At 39.1% G+C, this 18976-nt stretch overlaps 1 pseudogene; it reads left to right on the plus strand.

The window, feature by feature from the left end:
* Positions 1-9470: 9470 nt before the first annotated feature.
* Positions 9471-16529, plus strand: LOC133251898 (putative gustatory receptor clone PTE01; annotated as a pseudogene).
* The last annotated feature ends 2447 nt before the right edge of the window (positions 16530-18976 follow it).

An 18976-nucleotide genomic window follows, 5' to 3' on the forward strand; every position in this document is an offset into this window, starting at 1 on the left:
TCATGTTCTGTTAAATTTACACTGCCTATTTTTTTAAAGCATGCATGCATGCTAAGTCTCCTCAGTTGTATCTGGATCTTTGCAACCCAATGGACTGTAGCCCACCAGGCTCCTCTGTCCATGGGATTTTCCAGGCAAGAATACTGAAGTGGGTTGTCATGCCCTTCTCCAGGGGATCTTCCTCACCCAGAAATCGAACCCACATCTCTTATGTCTCCTATTTTGGCAGACAGGTTATTTACCACCAGAGCCTCAGAAGCCCCATTTTCTTATTAAATCGTATTAAATTCTCACAGCAAAAGGAAATTTTAAGCCCAGAGTTATTATAATAGAAAGCACACACCTGGACACTAAACCTAGATGTTCTGCAACATTCATGAAATATTTTTTCACAATATACACAATTGGTCAAAGGCGAGAAAATACATTCTGTTTCTATGAGACCAATAATTTATATTCCATATATAACAGAAATAATACATTATATGTCTTTCACAGTATGACTTATTTGTTACCATGATGCCCTCAAATTCCACCCATATTGTACCAAATGACAGGCTTTGCTTCTTTCTCATAACTGAATAATACTCCGTTGTATGTACTGAATGTATATCACATTTTCTTTATCCCTTATTCATCCATGGACACTAGGCTGGTTTCATCTTTTGCTCTTGTGACTGATGCTGGAATGAACATGGCCATGCAGTCATCTCTTTGAGAGAGTTATGTCATGTCCTATGGACACACCCAGAAGTGGGATCATTGTAGCATATGGCAATTCTACTTAACATTTTTGAGGAACCTCCACACTATTATCCATAGTGCTTATACAGTCCCATCAGCAGTGCATGAGTATTCTGTTTTCTACACATTTTTGCCAGCATTAGTTACTTTTTGTCTTTTTAATAATAAGCAGTCTAACAGGTGTGAGGTGGAGATTTGTCTTCCTGGTGTTGGATGTCAGGCTGGGGTATCCAATATATGGTGTAAATCTCTCATCCCTACTTCTCATAGAGGTTAACCTAGCCCATTGTACTCCCTCCTCTTCTGTGTCCCCTCCTGAGGGCATCAAGTCACTCTCCTTTCCTACCCAATTTCATGTGGATCATTCTGTTTTCTTTTAATTTTTTTTAAATTATTGAAGTATAGTTGATTTATAATGTTGTGCAAATCTCTGCTGTACAGCAAAGTGACTCAGTTATACACACATACACATTCCTTTCTAAATTTTTTAACATGTGGTTCACTCTTTACAGTCTTGGTAAAAGAGTCTTTCTGACAGCTTCCAGTTGTTTTCAGTGAGAATGACTCCCCATGTAGATGAATTTGTGTTGTTTTCCTGCAGGGAGCTGATCTCAGCGTCCTCTTATTCCCCCATCTTCACCTCCTCCTAGCAATGTATTTAAATTCATGCATGTGCACGTGTGCTCAGTCATCCGACTATTTGCTACCCCTTGGACTGTAGCCCACCATGCTCCCTTATCCATGGGATTCTCCAGGCAAGAATACTGGAGTGGGTTGCCATTTCCTACTCCAAAATTCATGTGAGCATCTTGCAACTCACCTGTTGCCTCATATTACAAACTGTGACTGTGCATGTGATACAAAACATCTTTTCAACTTCCTCATCTGCCGGAGAGTTTCAACAAAATTTCTTAACTGAGAGAGTGGTTGAGATGAGGCAATCACAAGTACTTATCAGAACAGTGTTTGGACACAGTAGTGGATCAAGAAGTGTACACTATTATATTCACCTTGTTAATAGGCCAGTATTGTGTTTCAGCTAAAAGGTTTTCCAGGTAGTATATTTCATCTGAAGCATCAGCTCCTGGAAGTCATTAGCTTGTGAACCAGCAAAAAACAAACAAACTCTTTTGCTTTCCAAATATCTTTAACCACATGGAGGTTAAAGTACTCTAGTTTAAAAGATGGCCTTGAGAATGGAACTGGAGGAATCAACCTACCTGACTTCAGGCTCTACTACAAAGCCACAGTTATCAAGACAGTATGGTACTGGCACAAAGACAGAAATATAGATCAATGGAACAAAATAGAAAGCCCAGAGATAAATCCACGCACATATGGACACCTTATCTTTGACAAAGGAGGCAAGAATATACAATGGAGAAAAGACAATCTCTTTAACAAGTGGTGCTGGGGAAACTGGTCAACCACTTGTAAAAGAATGAAACTAGAACACTTTCTAACACCATATACAAAAATAAACTCAAAATGGATTAAAGATCTAAACATAAGACCAGAAACTATGAAACTCCTAGAGGAGAACATAGGCAAAACACTCTCCGACATACATCACAGCAGGATCCTCTATGACCCATCTCCCAGAATATCGGAAATAAAAGCAAAAATAAACAAATGGGACCTAATTAACCTTAAAAGCTTCTGAACATCAAAGGAAACTATCAGCAAGGTGAAAAGACAGCCTTCAGAATGGGAGAAAATAATAGCAAATGAAGCAACTGACAAACAACCAATCTCAAAAATATACAAGCAACTCCTCCAGCTCAACTCCAGAAAAATAAATGACCCAATCAAAAAATGGGCCAAAGAACTAAACAGACATTTCTCCAAAGAAGACATACAGATGGCTAACAAACACATGAAAAGATGCTCAACATCACTCATTATCAGAGAAATGCAAATCAAGACCACTATGAGGTACCATTTCACACCAGTCAGAATGGCTGCGATCCAAAAGTCTACAAATAATAAATGTTGGAGAGGGTGTGGAGGAAAGGGAACCCTCTTACACTGTTGGTGGGAATGCAAACTAGTACAGCCACTATGGAGAACAGTGTGGAGATTCCTTAAAAAACTGGAAATAGAACTGCCTTATGATCCAGCAGTCCCACTGCTGGGCATACACACTGAGGAAACCAGAAGGGAAAGAGACACGTGTACCCCAATGTTCATCGCACCACTGTTTATAATAGCCAGGACATGGAAACAACCTAGATGTCCATCAGCAGATGAATGGATAAGAAAGCAGTGGTACATATACACAATGGAGTATTACTCAGCCATTAAAAAGAATACATTTGAATCAGTTCTAATGAGGTGGATGAAACTGGAGCCTATTATACAGAGTGAAGTAAGCCAGAAGGAAAAACATAAATACAGTATACTAATGCATATATATGGAATTTAGAAAGATGATAACAATAACCCTGTGTACGAGACAGCAAAAGTGACGCTGATGTATGGAACAGTCTTATGGACTCTGTGGGAGAGGGAGAGGGTGGGGAGATTTGGGAGAATGGCATTGAAACATGTAAAATATCATGTATGAAACGAGATGCCAGTCCAGGTTCAATGCACGATACTGGATGCTTGAGGCTAGTGCACTGGGACGACCCAGAGGGATGGTATGGGGAGGGAGGAGGGAGGAGGGTTCAGGATGGGGAGCACATGTATACCTGTGATGGATTCATTTTGATATTTGGCAAAACTAATACAATTATGTAAAGTTTAAAAATAAAATAAAATTTAAAAAAAATAAAATAAAATAAAAGATGGCCTTGAAAAAAAAAAAAGATGGCCTTGGAGAGAGTAGCATGGAAGCAGATACACTACCATATGCAATATAGATTCCCTAATGGAAATGTGCTGTATGACTCAGGGAACTCAGACTGGGGCTCTATAACAACCTAGAGGGGTGGAAAAGGATGGGAGGTGGGAGGGAGATTCACAATGGAGGGGATATATGTACACCTATGGCTAATTCATGTAGATATATGGCAGAAATCAAAACAATATTGTAAAGCAATCATCAAGCAATTAAAAATAAATAAATATAATTAATTTTTAAAAGATGGGCTTCCCTAATGGTTCAGTGATAAGAAATTCGCCTGCCAGTGCAGGAGACAAAGGTTTGATTTCTGGGTTGAGAAGATCCCCTGGAGAAGGGAATGGCAACCCACTCCAGTATTCTTGCCTGGGAAATCCTATGGAAAGCCCATGGTGTTGCAGAGTTGGACATGACTTAGTGATTAAACAACAATAACCACAAATTGTTTAAATGCCCCAACACCCAGTCTCTTCCTCTCATATCCGCCTGTGCATATCTGCTACGTGCTGTCTCTTAAAAATACCCTGTCACTTATTCACATACAGTTAAATAACATTCTTCTCTCCATATCCAATTTGACTTGGTTTAAAGTTTTTTCATATCACTTAATGACAAATCAACCTCTGCATTCATCAGGAAAGCACTCTCTGTCAGGAAGATTGCATGGACAGGACTGAGAAGGTTACATCCCACCACTCTCCACACACATCCCACTTTATCCACTAGCAAAAGTGGGTAAGCCAAATCCACATTTTATTAAAGTCTTCAAGAGCTGAGACCACAAGGAAACCAAGGGAAAACATACCCAGGTTTGAGTGGATATCATTTGAATTAGCAGAAATCAGAAACATGTGGAACATGTCATGTGGAAACTTGTTACATCTGTTCATGGAGCAGCTACAGGTTGTCCTGATGCTGATGGAGGGGCTCTCCTAGTATATCATAAACCAGCAGTCTACTTGAAACTGCATGACCTGAAACTGTAGAGTGGGGTCTGCAGAAGTACCCAGTGGAGAGGAAGGTCAACCCCTTTCTAGTTTGTTTCCAGGGAATTTTTGCTGAGATCATGTTGGTGCAGTGAATCTAGGAATATGCTGCAAAGCAGATGGGCAAGACATGACTATTGAAGGGTTTGGAGCACAAAGTCCTTATAGAGGATGAGGCCTGTGTGGTGAGCAGGACCTGAGATGCTTTCACTGATCTCAACTCCTGGTTTTCATTCCATTGTGTATTTCCTCCCATCAACTGTGAGCTATAGTAAGGAGATGAAAGTACATTATCTGTAGAGGCAATTATTAACTCTGAAAATGGAAAGTGTATCACATCATTGGTTTAGATCTCTTGCCACATAGATTTCATGATTGATACAATGGATTTGCAGCTATCAAAACCACACTTTGAGTGGCAAAATTGAGGGAAAAAATGTATAATTTTATGTTATGATCCTGCAACTTTGAAGTAAGGAACAAGAGTACATGGAATTACCTCCTGAGAAGAGGGAACCAGACCTTTCCAAGGACATTCACTCTTCTCCTTTTCCTGTTCTGTTAATATTAACAAGTCCCCAGAGATGAGGACAACATGGACCTAATGATGAGCTAATGATGAGCTTTGGGCATTGAGCTCTAAGGTCATACTATTGTAAATAATTGGCCAGTGCCTAGAGCTCTTTAGTTTGCCAGTTTTGATACCGTGAATCCACACCTATGTGTCCATCCTTTATAGAAATATGCATCAGAAGGTCCAGTCTGAGTCTGTCTTCCTGCTCAACCTGAGGAGTGACTCTGAAACTTCATCACACATGAGGCAGGAGAGGGGCAGTGAGTCTGTGCTCCTTGGTCATGCTCCAGCAGAGATGCAGCCCAGCCCAGTAAGTGCTAGGGAGAAAAGGATGGTGAAGGGAATGTTGGGAGCAATCTATGCAGGTTTGGAATAAAGCACTTTGAAGTTCATATTCTTAGTTCTGGTTGAGATGTGAGAACTCTTATTCAGAGATCTGCTTTCACCCTCAATGGCCTGGCTCTGGCTGGCATTCCTCCCACTAGAGAAGCAAGTGCACCTCTGTAAACTTTCCCTTTTTTCATTTGTGGTTCAGCCACTCAGTTGTGTCCGACTCTTTGCAACCCTGTGGACTGCAGCATACCAGGCTTCCCTGTCCTTCACCATCTCCCAGACTTTGCTCAAACTCATGTCCATTAAGTCGATGATGCCATCCAACCAACTCATCCTCTGTCCCCCTTCCCACTAACACTTCAGTTCATTACAGGATCAGTGATGAGGATGAGGACGAGCATGATGAGGATGACATGAACCATACCGTCCTGTCCTGTTATTGAAGGCTTCCTAGGTGTCGGGCTCTGAAGTATAAGTTTTATATTTCCTTCTTGAGTATATCTGCATAATTTCTCTCCAATTATATGTACACACATTACTATTATTTGAATAAGAGGAAAGAAGCGAAATATTTTATGTAACATGTACCAGTTCATGGGGCTTTCCCGGTGGCTCAGTGGTAAAAGGATCTGCCTGCCAATGCAGGAAGCTCAGGTTCAAGTCCTGGGTCATGAAGATCCCCTGGAGAAGGAAATGGCAAGCGACTCCAGTGTTCTTGCCTGGGAAATCACATGGACAGAGGAGGCTGGCGGGCTACAGTCCTTGGTGTCGCAGAGAGTTGGACACAACTTAGGGACTAAACAACAGCAACCAGATCATGTGTTTAAAAATGATAAAATCATGTTTGAAGTCAGTCATTTTGGACAGACTGATTCCAGATGTAAGGTATGTGGGCAATACCTCTGCCACCCCAAACCATCATGTCATTCACTTCCTGGTCAGTCCTGGCAGAACTCCCTGCTCCCTGCTCACTGTTACAAGAACACTTGTACTTGGTTGGTGGGAATGAATAATGATACAGCCATTACAGAAAACAGAATGGAGGTTCCTTAAAAAAATTAAAAGCTGCAACTAATTGAAATAGAACTACCATAGGATCTAGCAACCCATTTCAGGGTAGGTGCAAAAGAAATGAAATCAGAACCTCTAAGAGATATTTGCATTCCCTTGTAATCATCATATTACTTGAATAGTGAAAATGTGTCTATTGAAGATGAATAGGTAAAAGATGTTGGGTGTATATATAAAAAATGGGATATTACTCATCCATAAAAAGAAGGACATCCTGCGATTTCTGACAACATGGAATGACCTGGAGAATATTATGCCTATTTTTTTAATTCATTTACTATAACTGGAGGATAATTACTTTACAATGTTGTGATGATTTTTGCCAAACATCACCATGAATCAAAATTTCAAGAGAATTCTTAAATTTTATTATCATTGACAGATAATTAATAAAGGACAAAAATGGTATGGACCTAACAGAAGCAGAAAATATAAGACGAGGTGGCAAGAATACACAGAACTATACAAAAAAGATCTTCATGACCCAGATAATCAGATAATCACCCAAGTAATCATGACCCAGATAATCTTCATGACCCATATGATATAATCACTCATCTAGAGCCAGACATCCTGAAATGTGAAGTCAAATGGGCCTTAGGAAGCATCACTACAAACAAAGCTAGTAGAAGTGATGGAATTCCAATTGAGCTATTTCAAATCCTAAAAGATGATGCTGTGAAAGCACTGTACTCAATATGCCAGCAAATTTGGAAAACTCAGCAGTGGCCACAGGACTGGAAAAGGTCAGTTTTCATTCCAATCCCAAAGAAAGGCAATGCCAAAGAAAACTCAAACTACTGCACAGTTGCACTCATCTCACGCTGGCAAAATAATGCTCAAAATTCTCCAAACCAGGCTTCAACAGTACATGAACCGTGAACTTCCAGATGTTCAAGCTGGACTTAGAAAAGGCAGAGGAACCAGAGATCAAATTGCCAACATCTGTTGGATCATAGAAAAAGCAAGAGAGTTCCAGAAAAATATCTACTTCTGCTTTGTTGACTACACCAAAGCCTTTGACTGTGTGGATGACAACAAACTGTGGGAAATTCTTCAAGAGATGGGAATACCAGACCACCTGACCTTCCTCTTGAGAAACCTGTATGCAGGTCAGGAAGAAACAGTTAGAACTGGACTCGGAACAACAGACTGGTTACAAATAGGAAAAGGAGTACGTTAAGGCTGTATATTATCACCCTACTTATTTAACTTCCATGCAGAGTACATCATGAGAAATGCTGGGCTGGATGAAGCACAAACTGGAATCAAGATTGCTGGGAGAAATATCAATAAGCTCAGATATGCAGATGACACCACCCTTATGGCAGAAAGTGAAGAAGAACTAAAGAGCCTCTTGATGAAAGTGAAAGAGGAGAGTGAAAAAGTGGGCTTAAAACTCAACATTCAGAAAACGAAGATCATGGCATCCAGTCCCATCACTTCATGGCAAATAGATGGGGAAACAATGGAAACTGTGACAGACTTTATTTGGGGGGGCTCCAAAATCACTGCAGACAGTGACTGCAGCCATGAAATTAAAAGATGCTTGCTCCTTGGAAGAAAAGCTAAGACCAACCTAGACAGCATATTCAAAAGCAGAGACATTACTTTGCCAACAAAGGTCCGTCTAGTCAAGGCTATGGTTTTTCCAGTAGTCATGTATGGATGTGAGAGTTGGACTATCAAGCAAGCTAATTGCCAAAGAATTGATGCTTTTGAACTGTGGTGTTGAAGAAGACTCTTGAGAGTCCCCTGGACTCCAAGGAGATCCAACCAGTCCATCCTAAAGGAGATCAGTCCTGAGTATTCATTGGAAGAACTGATGCTGAAGCTGAAACTCCAAAACTTTGACCATCTGATGCAAAGAGATGACTCATTAGAAAAGACCCTGATGCTAGGAAAGACTGAAGGTGGAAGAAGAAGGAGATGACAGAGGATGAGATGGTTGGATGGAATCACCAACTGAATGGACATGGGTTTGAGTAAACTCCAGGAGTTGGTGATGGACAGGGAGGCCTGGCACGCTGCAGTCCATGGGGTTGCAAAGAGTTGGACATGACTGAACTGAACTGAACTGTATAGCATAGGGAACTCATTCTGTGAGACTAATTTGGGAAAAACCTAAAAAACAGTGGATATGTATGATGTATAACTGATTCACTTTCTTGTACATCTGAAACTAACATACCAGTAAATCAACTGTATTCCAATAAATTTTTAAATAAGGTTTTCTAATATGGCAATGTAATTCCATTAGAGAAAAACTCAGAAACAAAGACTCATTCAAGTTAGAGATAAAAATGTAAATCTTCATGATATAAAATGCCATTCTAAGCAAGGAGTAAGGCAATGAAAACAAGAATTTATACCTAGAGGCAACTAACTGAGAAAATGGAAAGTATATCACATCCTGGTAAAAAGTCCTAATATGCCTAGATTTCATGATAAATAAAGAGACTTACAAATATCAAAATCACACGTTGTGTGATTAAATTGAGAAAAAAGTCTGAATTTTATGTTATCCTCCTGCAACTTGGAAGTAAGACATAAAGAGGAGAGGTGAACAACCACCTGAGGAGAGGCGGGACATTCCCAGGACATTCACTTTTCTCCTTTTCCTTTCTGTTAGGATTAACAAGTCTCTAGAGATTGGGATACCATGGACCAACTGACTAATGATGAGCTTTGGGCATTGAGCCCTAAGGTCATACCATTAAAAATAATTGGCTAGTGCTTCCAGCTGTTTAGTTTGCCTGTTCTAATATTGGGAATCCACACCTATGTCTCCATCCTTTGTAGGAACCTGCATCAGAAGGTTCAGTCTGAGTGTGTCTTCCTGCCCATCCTGAGGAAGGACCCTGAGACTTCATCACACACCAGGCAGGGAGGGGCAGTAAGTCTTTTCTCCCTGGTCATGCTCCAGCAGAAATGCAGCCTAGCCCAGTAAGTGCAGAGGGAGACAGTGGTTGACACCAGGACTATTCAGCATTATTTCCTCCTCAAGAGCAACAAACATGATAGTTTTCATAGAAAGGTAGAAAAGCACCCATCTACGTGGTTTTGGAATAATGACTTTTGAAATTTATGTATTTGGTTCTGGTTGGCATATGAGAACTCTCATTCAGAGTTCTGCATACGCCTTACTGGTTCTGGTTCTGGCTGGCATCCTTCCCATCAGAGCACCAAATGGGTCTCTGTAAACTTTCTTTCACACATTTAAAGAAAATGAAATGGTGATGAATAGATGATGAAAATGAGGAGGATAAAACTAATCATAACATCATGTACTGTTTTTCAAGGCTTCCTAAGTATCAGGCTCTGAGGTACGTTTTATGGCTCTTGCTTGATTCTGTCTGCATAATCTCCCCCAAATTCTTAGTGCACATATTATTATTATTTTAATAAGAGGAAAGAAGCAGGGCATTTTACGTCATATCTACCAGTTCATGTTAAAGTGTTAAAGCCAAGTCTGAATCCTGTCAGTCTGAGCAGACTGACTCCAGACACAGAGCATCAGGGCAGTCTTCCCCTTTTCACCCAAACAGTCCTGTCACTTCCTGGCGGAGACTCCCTGCTTACTGTGCCCTTCCCCTTGGAGTTGTCTGGAGGGCACAGTGTTGGGCAGGTATCACTTGCCACATATACTATAGGAAGAACGTCTGAGATCACAGATGAAGCCATAGAAATAACTGGCACCTGATACTTCAGGGTAGATCTCTGTTTATGCTGTTCTTTGACTTCACTTCACCTGTCCACTTTCTCCTCTATAGTTAGAATGAGCTAAGTCAATCATGAAGGAGACACAAAATCAGTCTTGGGGTCCAGTCCTATTAAGGAAAATGAAAACATTTAAAATAATATACTCGAGATGTACCCATAGTTATACCTCTCTACCTCTGCTGAAAACTTTCAGAAAGTCTATAAACAATGAAATTTAGGGCATGGGACTCAGAGAAGAAAAACATTTAGTTTTGAATCCTGTTTGCTTCACTCATTCTTAAGTGTATTGTGGGGTAGTTTCTTAGAATCTTTGAGATTTAGGATTATCCACTGACGGATTCCTCACTAATACAGAACCTCTGGATTGGGACTAAGCAAATAGGCTCACCCTCGATGCAATAACTATGTGATGGATGCACAAAGAAAGGGAAAAATACATATGTGATTTTGTTACTAATAATGATAAGGTTATTTGTCATATCATCAGGTTAAATATTTCTAGATCTGATGTTGTGGTTTCCTTACATCCCTGACAGTACATTTTTTTTTTTTCTACAAGTACATTCTTCCTAGACTAAAAGAAGTGAGTGAGGCTCATTTATTTCTGATTCCCCAAAATCTATATCTTGGCGCAGGGGAGACACCAAGAATAAAAATACTCAGTTAAGTGTTGAATAAACTCTTCTTTTTTTCATAGAAACAACATGTGAGCAATATGGTCCACACGGTGGACCATTTATGTCAGTGTTTTCATCCTTTTCAGAAAGTCCCACAGGACCAGAGAAAAGTTAAAACACTGGTTATTTCTGTCTATTTCATGGACTTTCTTTGAGACTTGTTATTTTCCATTTAATAGCATCTGCAGCATTCAACGGAGAAGGCAATGGCACCCCACTCCAGTACTCTTGCCTAGAAAATCCCATGGACGGAGGAGCCTGGTAGGCTGCAGTCCATGGGGTCACTAAGAGTCGGACACGACTGAGCGACTTCACTTTCACTTTTCACTTTCATGCATTGGAGAAGGAAATGGCAACCCACTCCAGTGTTCTTGCCCGGAGAACCCCAGGGACAGGGGAGCCTGATTGGCTGCCGTCTGTGGGGTTGCACAAAGTCAGACATGACTGAAGCAACTTAGCAGCAGCAGCAGCAGCAGCATTCAATCATTGAGAAGTCATTGAAGAAATTTTGATGAATATGGGGAGAAAAGAGTTTAAAAAGAAGAGAACATGCACATTTTAATTCATGTGCCTAGCCATATTTTAGGATTTGATGTTATCTGTGCTCCATCTCTGAGATAAGAAAGCCTTTGATCTCTCTGCCATATATGCCATGATAGATCATTACATTTGGGGCACTGTACTTAATAAACACGCATGTGTACTAAGTCACTTCAGTTGTGTCCAGCTATTTGCAACTCCATGGACTGTCGCCCACCAGGCCCCTCTGTCAATGGAGTTTTCCAGGCAAGTATACTGGAGTGGGTTGTCAAGCCCTCATCCAGGGAATCTTTCTGACCCAGGAATCAAACCTGCATCTCTTATGTCTCTTGCATTGGCAGGCAGGATTTTTACCACTAGCGCCTCCTGGGAAGCCCTATTAATAAACACATTATCCCAATAATGATTAAAATTCCTTATACAAATGACCAAATATTTATTAAGTTTCCAATTTCCCTCTGGTGCCACATGTATTCTAGAGTGGGTGTTAGATCTTCATGTCCAAGAAGAGAAGCACAGAGACCTTGAGATAATTGCACATATTTCACTTACAAGAATGAAAGACCCAGGACTCAATCACTGATTTGCTTTTTCCTGCACCAGCTCTCAGTCATCTCCACTGTAGCTAATGTGTTTCTTTTCAAACCTACTTGGCTCCCATAGGTGAAAGGAAGGTAGATAATTACTTCATCCTCTTTTGGTTCAGTGAGAATCTTTGAATCATGGGACTGAGGTTGCAGTTTACAGAGGTCATAATGGCACTAACATGGATGACTAAAGTTTTCAATGAATAGTCATGCAAATTGCAGTCTAGCTTTGAAATTTAAGGTTGAGAAGATTTCCTATACAAGGTGAAAATGGCATGGATGCAGTTGACAGAATATTATTTTTGCACTAAAATGAGTACAGGGAATTATCTTCCCTGGTGGCTCAGACAACAAAGAATATACCTGTGATGCAGGAAGCCCAAGTTTGATCCCTGGGTTGGGAAGATCCCCTGCAGAAGGAAGTGGCAACCCACTCCAGTATTCTTACCCAGAGAATCCCATGGACAGAGGAGCCTGGTGGGCTCCAGTCCATGGGGTCACATAGAGTCGGACACAACTGAGCACGCACATACCAAACTGGTTATGCACCCACTGTGAGAACTTAACTAATTACCACTCACATGTTATGAACTAATTTCCATTTGTCTGAAACAGAGAAAGGTACAAGAGTTTTCATTGGATTGTTGTAAGCAGAAACTGATATAAATAAAAATAATATATGTAATGTAAACTAAATATTTAATATATAAAATATATCAAATTATATATTACTGCACTTAAATGTGTTAAATTTGTTAAAGTGAGATTAATTTATATAAATATAAATTTACCAACTGAAGAAAATGGTGTCTTTCCTTATGTAATATTGTGTCAGGAAATTGTTTGATGTAGTTGTATGTAGAGACTTAACCAAATTGGTGTGGTAACAAAGTGCATTCAGAGGCAATATGGATATTATTTTATTTAGGGAAGATTTTTTAAAAGCTGGTTGTATGTGTGTTAGTCGCTCCATCTTGTCCAACTCTTTGCAACCCCATGGACTGTAGTCCATAAGGCTCCTCTATCCATGGGATTCTCCAGGCAAGAATACTGGAGTGGGTTGCCATCTCCTTCTCCAGGGGATCTTCTGACCCAGAGATTGAACCCAGGTCTCCTGCATTGCAGGCAGATGCTTTACTGTCTGAGCTACTACAGAAACCCTAAAAGCTGATTATGGATATGTAAATGAATATTTACAGTATGAAAACATTTACAAGAAAACATATATGCCAAGTTCATCACGCTGGTTGTTTTGGGGATGTGTATGCAGGGAAGTGAGATTGAACTGAGGTTCCAAGAGAAGTTAAATTTATCATAAATCTTATCATTAATGTATCAAATTTCTATGATATGTGGGATCTGAAGAAATATTATTAAATGTTTATGTTTTAAGAATAAGTGTGGTATTCATGACAGTATTAATCAATAATATTCATGGAGATTTTTCTATGTGTTGGGCAATATTCATTCTAAGGTGGTGTTGATCAAGCCCTGGTTCATAGAAGGGAGACCAAGACACTCACCCATAGAGACCCTGAAATTGGTTCTAGGCTGAGGTCAGGGTAACTAAGCATTTTCAAATACGCACATATAAGTAATTGATGAAATGGAACTGAAAATCACTGGTCTAATCAATATAAATAATTTTTAAAAACTGTCTTGCAATGGTCCTGTTGTAGGTTCAATTACCATCACAATTTCATTGATAAGGAAACTGCTCAGATGTGTTTGCATTATTCTATTTAAATCTTTTTCACAACACATTCCCTTGTCATTGCAATATTTTTTGAAATAGAATATGGATATATGTCTATTGACAGATGAAATGTAAAGAAAATGTGAAGTGTATATAAACGATGGGATATTACTCAGCCATGAGGGGAGGTATAGTTAGAGAGGAATCAACATGAACCCTCTGTTATATTTTTTTTGTTCTGTGTTACATTTATGTTTTTAATTAATTTATTTATTTTAATGGAAGATAATTAAAATATTGTGATAGTTTTTGCCATACATCGACATGAATCGGCCAAAGGTACACATGTACAACCAACAAGGACTTTTTATATAGCACAGAGAACTCTGCTCAATGTTATGTGGTAGTGTGAAGGCAAGGGGATTTTGAGGGAGAATGGGTACATTTATATGTATGGCTGAGTTCCTTTGCTGTCTGCCTGAAACTATCACAACATTGTTAACTGACTACACCCCAATATAAAATAAGAAAATTTTTTAAAGAGCTGTAGTTGTGAAGACTAGTGTTGGAGAAGGTAGAGAAATGTTGGTCAAAGCATATAAACTTTTGCTATAAAATGAATACATTCTGGGGACCTAATATGCAGTCTGATGACTATAGCTAATAATTTTGTACTGTGTTCCTGAAATCTGCTATGAGAGGTTTTACTTATACCACATATACGCAAGCACAAATATAAGCTATGTAAGGTGACATATACATTAATTAATTTGATTGTGGTAATCACAATTTGTATTGTAGTACATCATCATTTTGTACATTTTTTCAAAACCTTCATGTGGCAAAACCTAAATATAAGCAATTTTGTCAATCACTTCAATAAGCTGGAAAAAAAGAAAAACAATAAAGGAATATTAGTTCACCAGCAAAGAATGGACTCCAAAAAATGTAAAGTGGTCTCACACATTAGACATTTAACTGAGTTGGTATGGAAACAAATAACACTGTATACGATTAAAAAAATTTCAAGAACGTTTCTAAAATTTCATTATTATTTAATCATTGACAATGTTCTGTATGCTAATGCCATAATTATAGTCACTAATGCTGTATGATCACATGCACTGAATTAAACCATACAGATCAAATTTTTAAGTCCACGAAAGTCAAACGAAGTATATACTAAATGATTTTTAAAATGCAACCCTGATAATTGAGTAATCACTTATTTCATGAAGGAGGGAAGACAGGAACACCAACAATAAAAGTCTGAATATCACCTAAATATGTTTTCTGATTGTGAACATTCATTTTTAGTTTAGAATCCAGATGAACAATTCCTTCATTTCATAGAGATGTAAAAATATTCCAAATAAAGGAAATAACTAGAATTTAATTTAAATAAAATAAGATTTATACAAATATGTTTAATTTCTTTGAATTATATTTTTTTCTTAAAGGGGGAAGGGAATTTCTCTTTCTGTATTACTTCTAAAGAAGTAGGCTGTATTTAACTGAGATCATAGATATATTACCTCTAATGTTCTTGTTCCCTTTCAATTTTCTGTGAAGTTTTATAATCTAAGAGTTTATAGAGAGATGTGTATAACAGAAACCAAGAAGGAAAATTTCTAAGCAAATGGAATTTGTCACAGTGAGAAATATTGCTGGAGGAACAGGAGAGTATAATCTTAGAAATAAGTTGCTTGAATCCAAAATATGGGCACAGTGCTCAATGCCCATTTACTTATTTCCTTTGTTTCCAGACCTCTCTTCTTTTTCCAGAGGTGTCCAAGATACACAGAACTGGAAATCTAACAAGTGTCTCAGAATTCTTCCTCCTGGGCCTCTCAGATGATGCAGAACTGCAGCCTTTGCTCTGTGTCCTCTTCCTGTCCATGTACCTGGTCACCATGCTAGGGAACCTGCTCATCATATTAACTGTCACCTCTGACCCCCACCTCCACACCCCCATGTACTTCTTCCTCTCCAACCTGTCCTCGGTTGACATAGGTTTCATCTCCACCACAGTTCCCAAGATGATTGTGGACATCCAATCTCATGGCAGAGCCATCTCCTACAGAGGCTGCCTGACTCAGATGTCTATTTTTATCCTTTTTGCATGTATGGATTGTATGCTTCTTACCGTGATGGCCTATGACAGGTTTGTGGCCATCTGTCACCCACTGCACTACACGGTCATCATGAACCCGCGCCTCTGTTGCTCCTTAGTTTTGCTGTCCTTTTGCGTTAGCCTTTTGGACTCCCAGGTGCACAATGTGATTGTGTTACAAGTTACCTGTTTCAAGGATGTAGAAATTTCTAGTTTCTTCTGTGACCCTTCTCAACTGCTCGACCTTGCTTGTTCTGATACTTTCACCAATAACATAGTCAGCTATACTATCGGTGCCTTGACTGGTTTTCTCTCTATCTCAGGAATCATTTTCTCTTACTATAAAATTCTTGTCTCCATTCTGAGAGTCCCCTCATCAGGTGGGATGTACAAAGCCTTTGCCACCTGTGGTTCTCACCTGGCAGTTGTTTGCTTATTTTATGGAACAGGCCTTGGTGAGTACCTCAGCTCAGCCATCTCACAGTCTCCCAGGAAGGATGCAGCAGCCTCTGTAGTGTACACTGTGGTCACCCCCATGCTGAACCCCTTCATCTACAGCCTGAGGAACAAAGACGTCAAAAGGGCCTTGTGGAGGTTCCTGGCAGCACGAACTCAACTTAGGACTTGGCAACCCATTTGAGTGTATACTAGAAAATGTAACAAAACTAAATCTGGAGATCTAAAAATTCTACCTCTCTCATGACACCATTTTTATAGCTCTTATGGCCTTCATGTCTCTCCTCACTTTCTACCTGAATATTACTTCTCCTTATGGTTTATCCCCCTGTGCAAGTGCAGGAGACACAAGAGACACAGGTCCAATCCCTGAGTCTGGAAAATCCCTGGAGGAGGAAATGGCAACCCACTCTAGTATTCTTGACTTTGAAATCCCATGGACAGAGGAGCCTGGTGATTTACAGTCTGTGGAGTTGCAAAGAGTCAAACAAGACTGAGCACGTGCAAACAAACACATGGTTTAACATGATAGTGGGGAGTTCTAAGAGCCTTTTTGTATCAAAATCACTCCTTGAATGAATCTCATTATATCTATGGAGATTCTATATTTTATCTTTGGTAGCCCAAGCATCCTCAAAAGATGAATGACTCCCCTTTAATATATCAAAAATTTACAAATTTTCCAAGCTCTTATATACTTTCAATAGTAAATTTTACTATTCAAATCTGTACATGCTGTTATGTGAGCTGCATGTCACTGCTTCTCAGCCTTGGCTTTTATTGCAATCTTCCAGGAAGTTTAAAATACTGACCACTGGGTTTCACCACCAGAATTTCTGATTAACTGAATTTGGGTGTGATCCAAGCATGAGAATTTTAAAAAGCACTCAGGTGGTTCTAGTGTGTGCCCAAGGTTGACAACTACTGATCCAAGTCAAGCCTCTCTTTCAAAGGTGATGTTTACACCGAGTCCTAACGTTGTTCATGGACAAATGCTGAAGATCAAAAAGAGATCACAGTTCAAAGAGGGGAGATATGAGGACCCTGATGTGGTAATAAGCAATTCATTTTCCCCATTATTTCCAACAAATTTCTTCACATAGCTTCTCTATGTTATACACCTGACCTTTGCTTTAGGGTGGGGCATTTGAAATCATTTTCCATCTTGTAGTCTATGTTCCATCAATGTCCATCTTTGTTCATCTTATGTACATTGAACAGTGGTCTGTAAATGTCTCTTTGCTCTAAAAGTTCAATGGGTCCCTTTATACCCCTCCAGCCCTTGGTGAAGTAGCTTCCTCCTTCAGTTATGATCACTATGGCACCACTTTTCTCTTCCTTGTCTTTCAGTCTTTCAATAACTTTTTAACCAACTCTCTATATTAAATGTTCCTCTGTAAACAACTAATTGGTTCTATTGCTTTTTTGACTGAAGTTTTACTGATATTGTAGCATGGTCTACAAAAATACATTGCATGGTGCTTTCAGTTACATAATTACAAAACATGCACAGATTAAAAGGGTGATTATCCAGAATATGTCTTAGTCATGGGTAACCACCTGGAAAATAGGTGATGATATTATTTTTCCAATTACACATGGCTCTAATGATGCCTAAAGGTTATTAAATCACCAAAGTCATTACAACAAATGTATCTTCTTTTATGTAACTGTAGGATTGCAAAGGACCATATTGTCAGAAAGGGGAGTGTTTCCTTTGAGCAGTGGTATTCTGGTTAGGACCTCACCATGCTTCCCTGTCTTCAGTCAGGATAACTCAGTCTTTGGGCTCCTTTTGTTTTCTACAAGATGGGTTTCCAATACTTCTTAGAGATGTCACACATCATTTTTGCGGTAGTTATCTTGGTGTTCTGAAAGCTTTCCATAACTAGATTAATTTGCTTTGCATTTTCCAACAAAGGCTAAACTGTTATCGACTGAATTGATAAGAAACATGAATAGTAAAGAAGGGAATCCATGTAACAGAAGATGAATTCATATTATTCAGTGGGAAAAGATACAGCCCATTAAAATTACTAGTACTTTTAAAATATCATATTAAATATATGTCCCAAAATATTATATTTATTCTCCATTCATCCCAGCCAAATGATAGGCAAGGAACCTTGGAAAAGGACAAAGAAAAGTTGCTTTTCTGTGTACACAGTTTAATTTCAAGTGCATTCTGTAAATTTTTCTCGCTGTTGCTTTCAGACTGCACCATCTTAAAATTTCTAAAGATAAGTGAACATATGAATTTTTCAATTTGAGTATATTATAATAGAATATACACATTTGAGTATTACTCTTAAACTTTCTACAACATTCATGAAATGCCTTTCCATGATGTACACCATTGGTAAGATGAGAGTAAATACACTTGCAAGACAAAATTGGGTGAAATTACTGCTATATTTAAAAAGGATAACCAACTAGGACCTACATAAAACTATGCTCAATGTAATGTTGCAACCTGGATGAGAAGGGAGTTTGGGGGAGAATAGTACATGTATTTGCATGGCTGAGTCCCTTCACTATTTACCTGAAACTGAAAGGTTGTTGCTGAACCACAAAAGACACTGGGATTCTTGGCCTCCACAGAAGAAGAATTCAATCCAGGGCCAGAGACGA

This window comes from Bos javanicus, chromosome 7, assembly GCF_032452875.1.
Source record: "Bos javanicus breed banteng chromosome 7, ARS-OSU_banteng_1.0, whole genome shotgun sequence".
Lineage (NCBI taxonomy): Eukaryota > Metazoa > Chordata > Mammalia > Artiodactyla > Bovidae > Bos > Bos javanicus.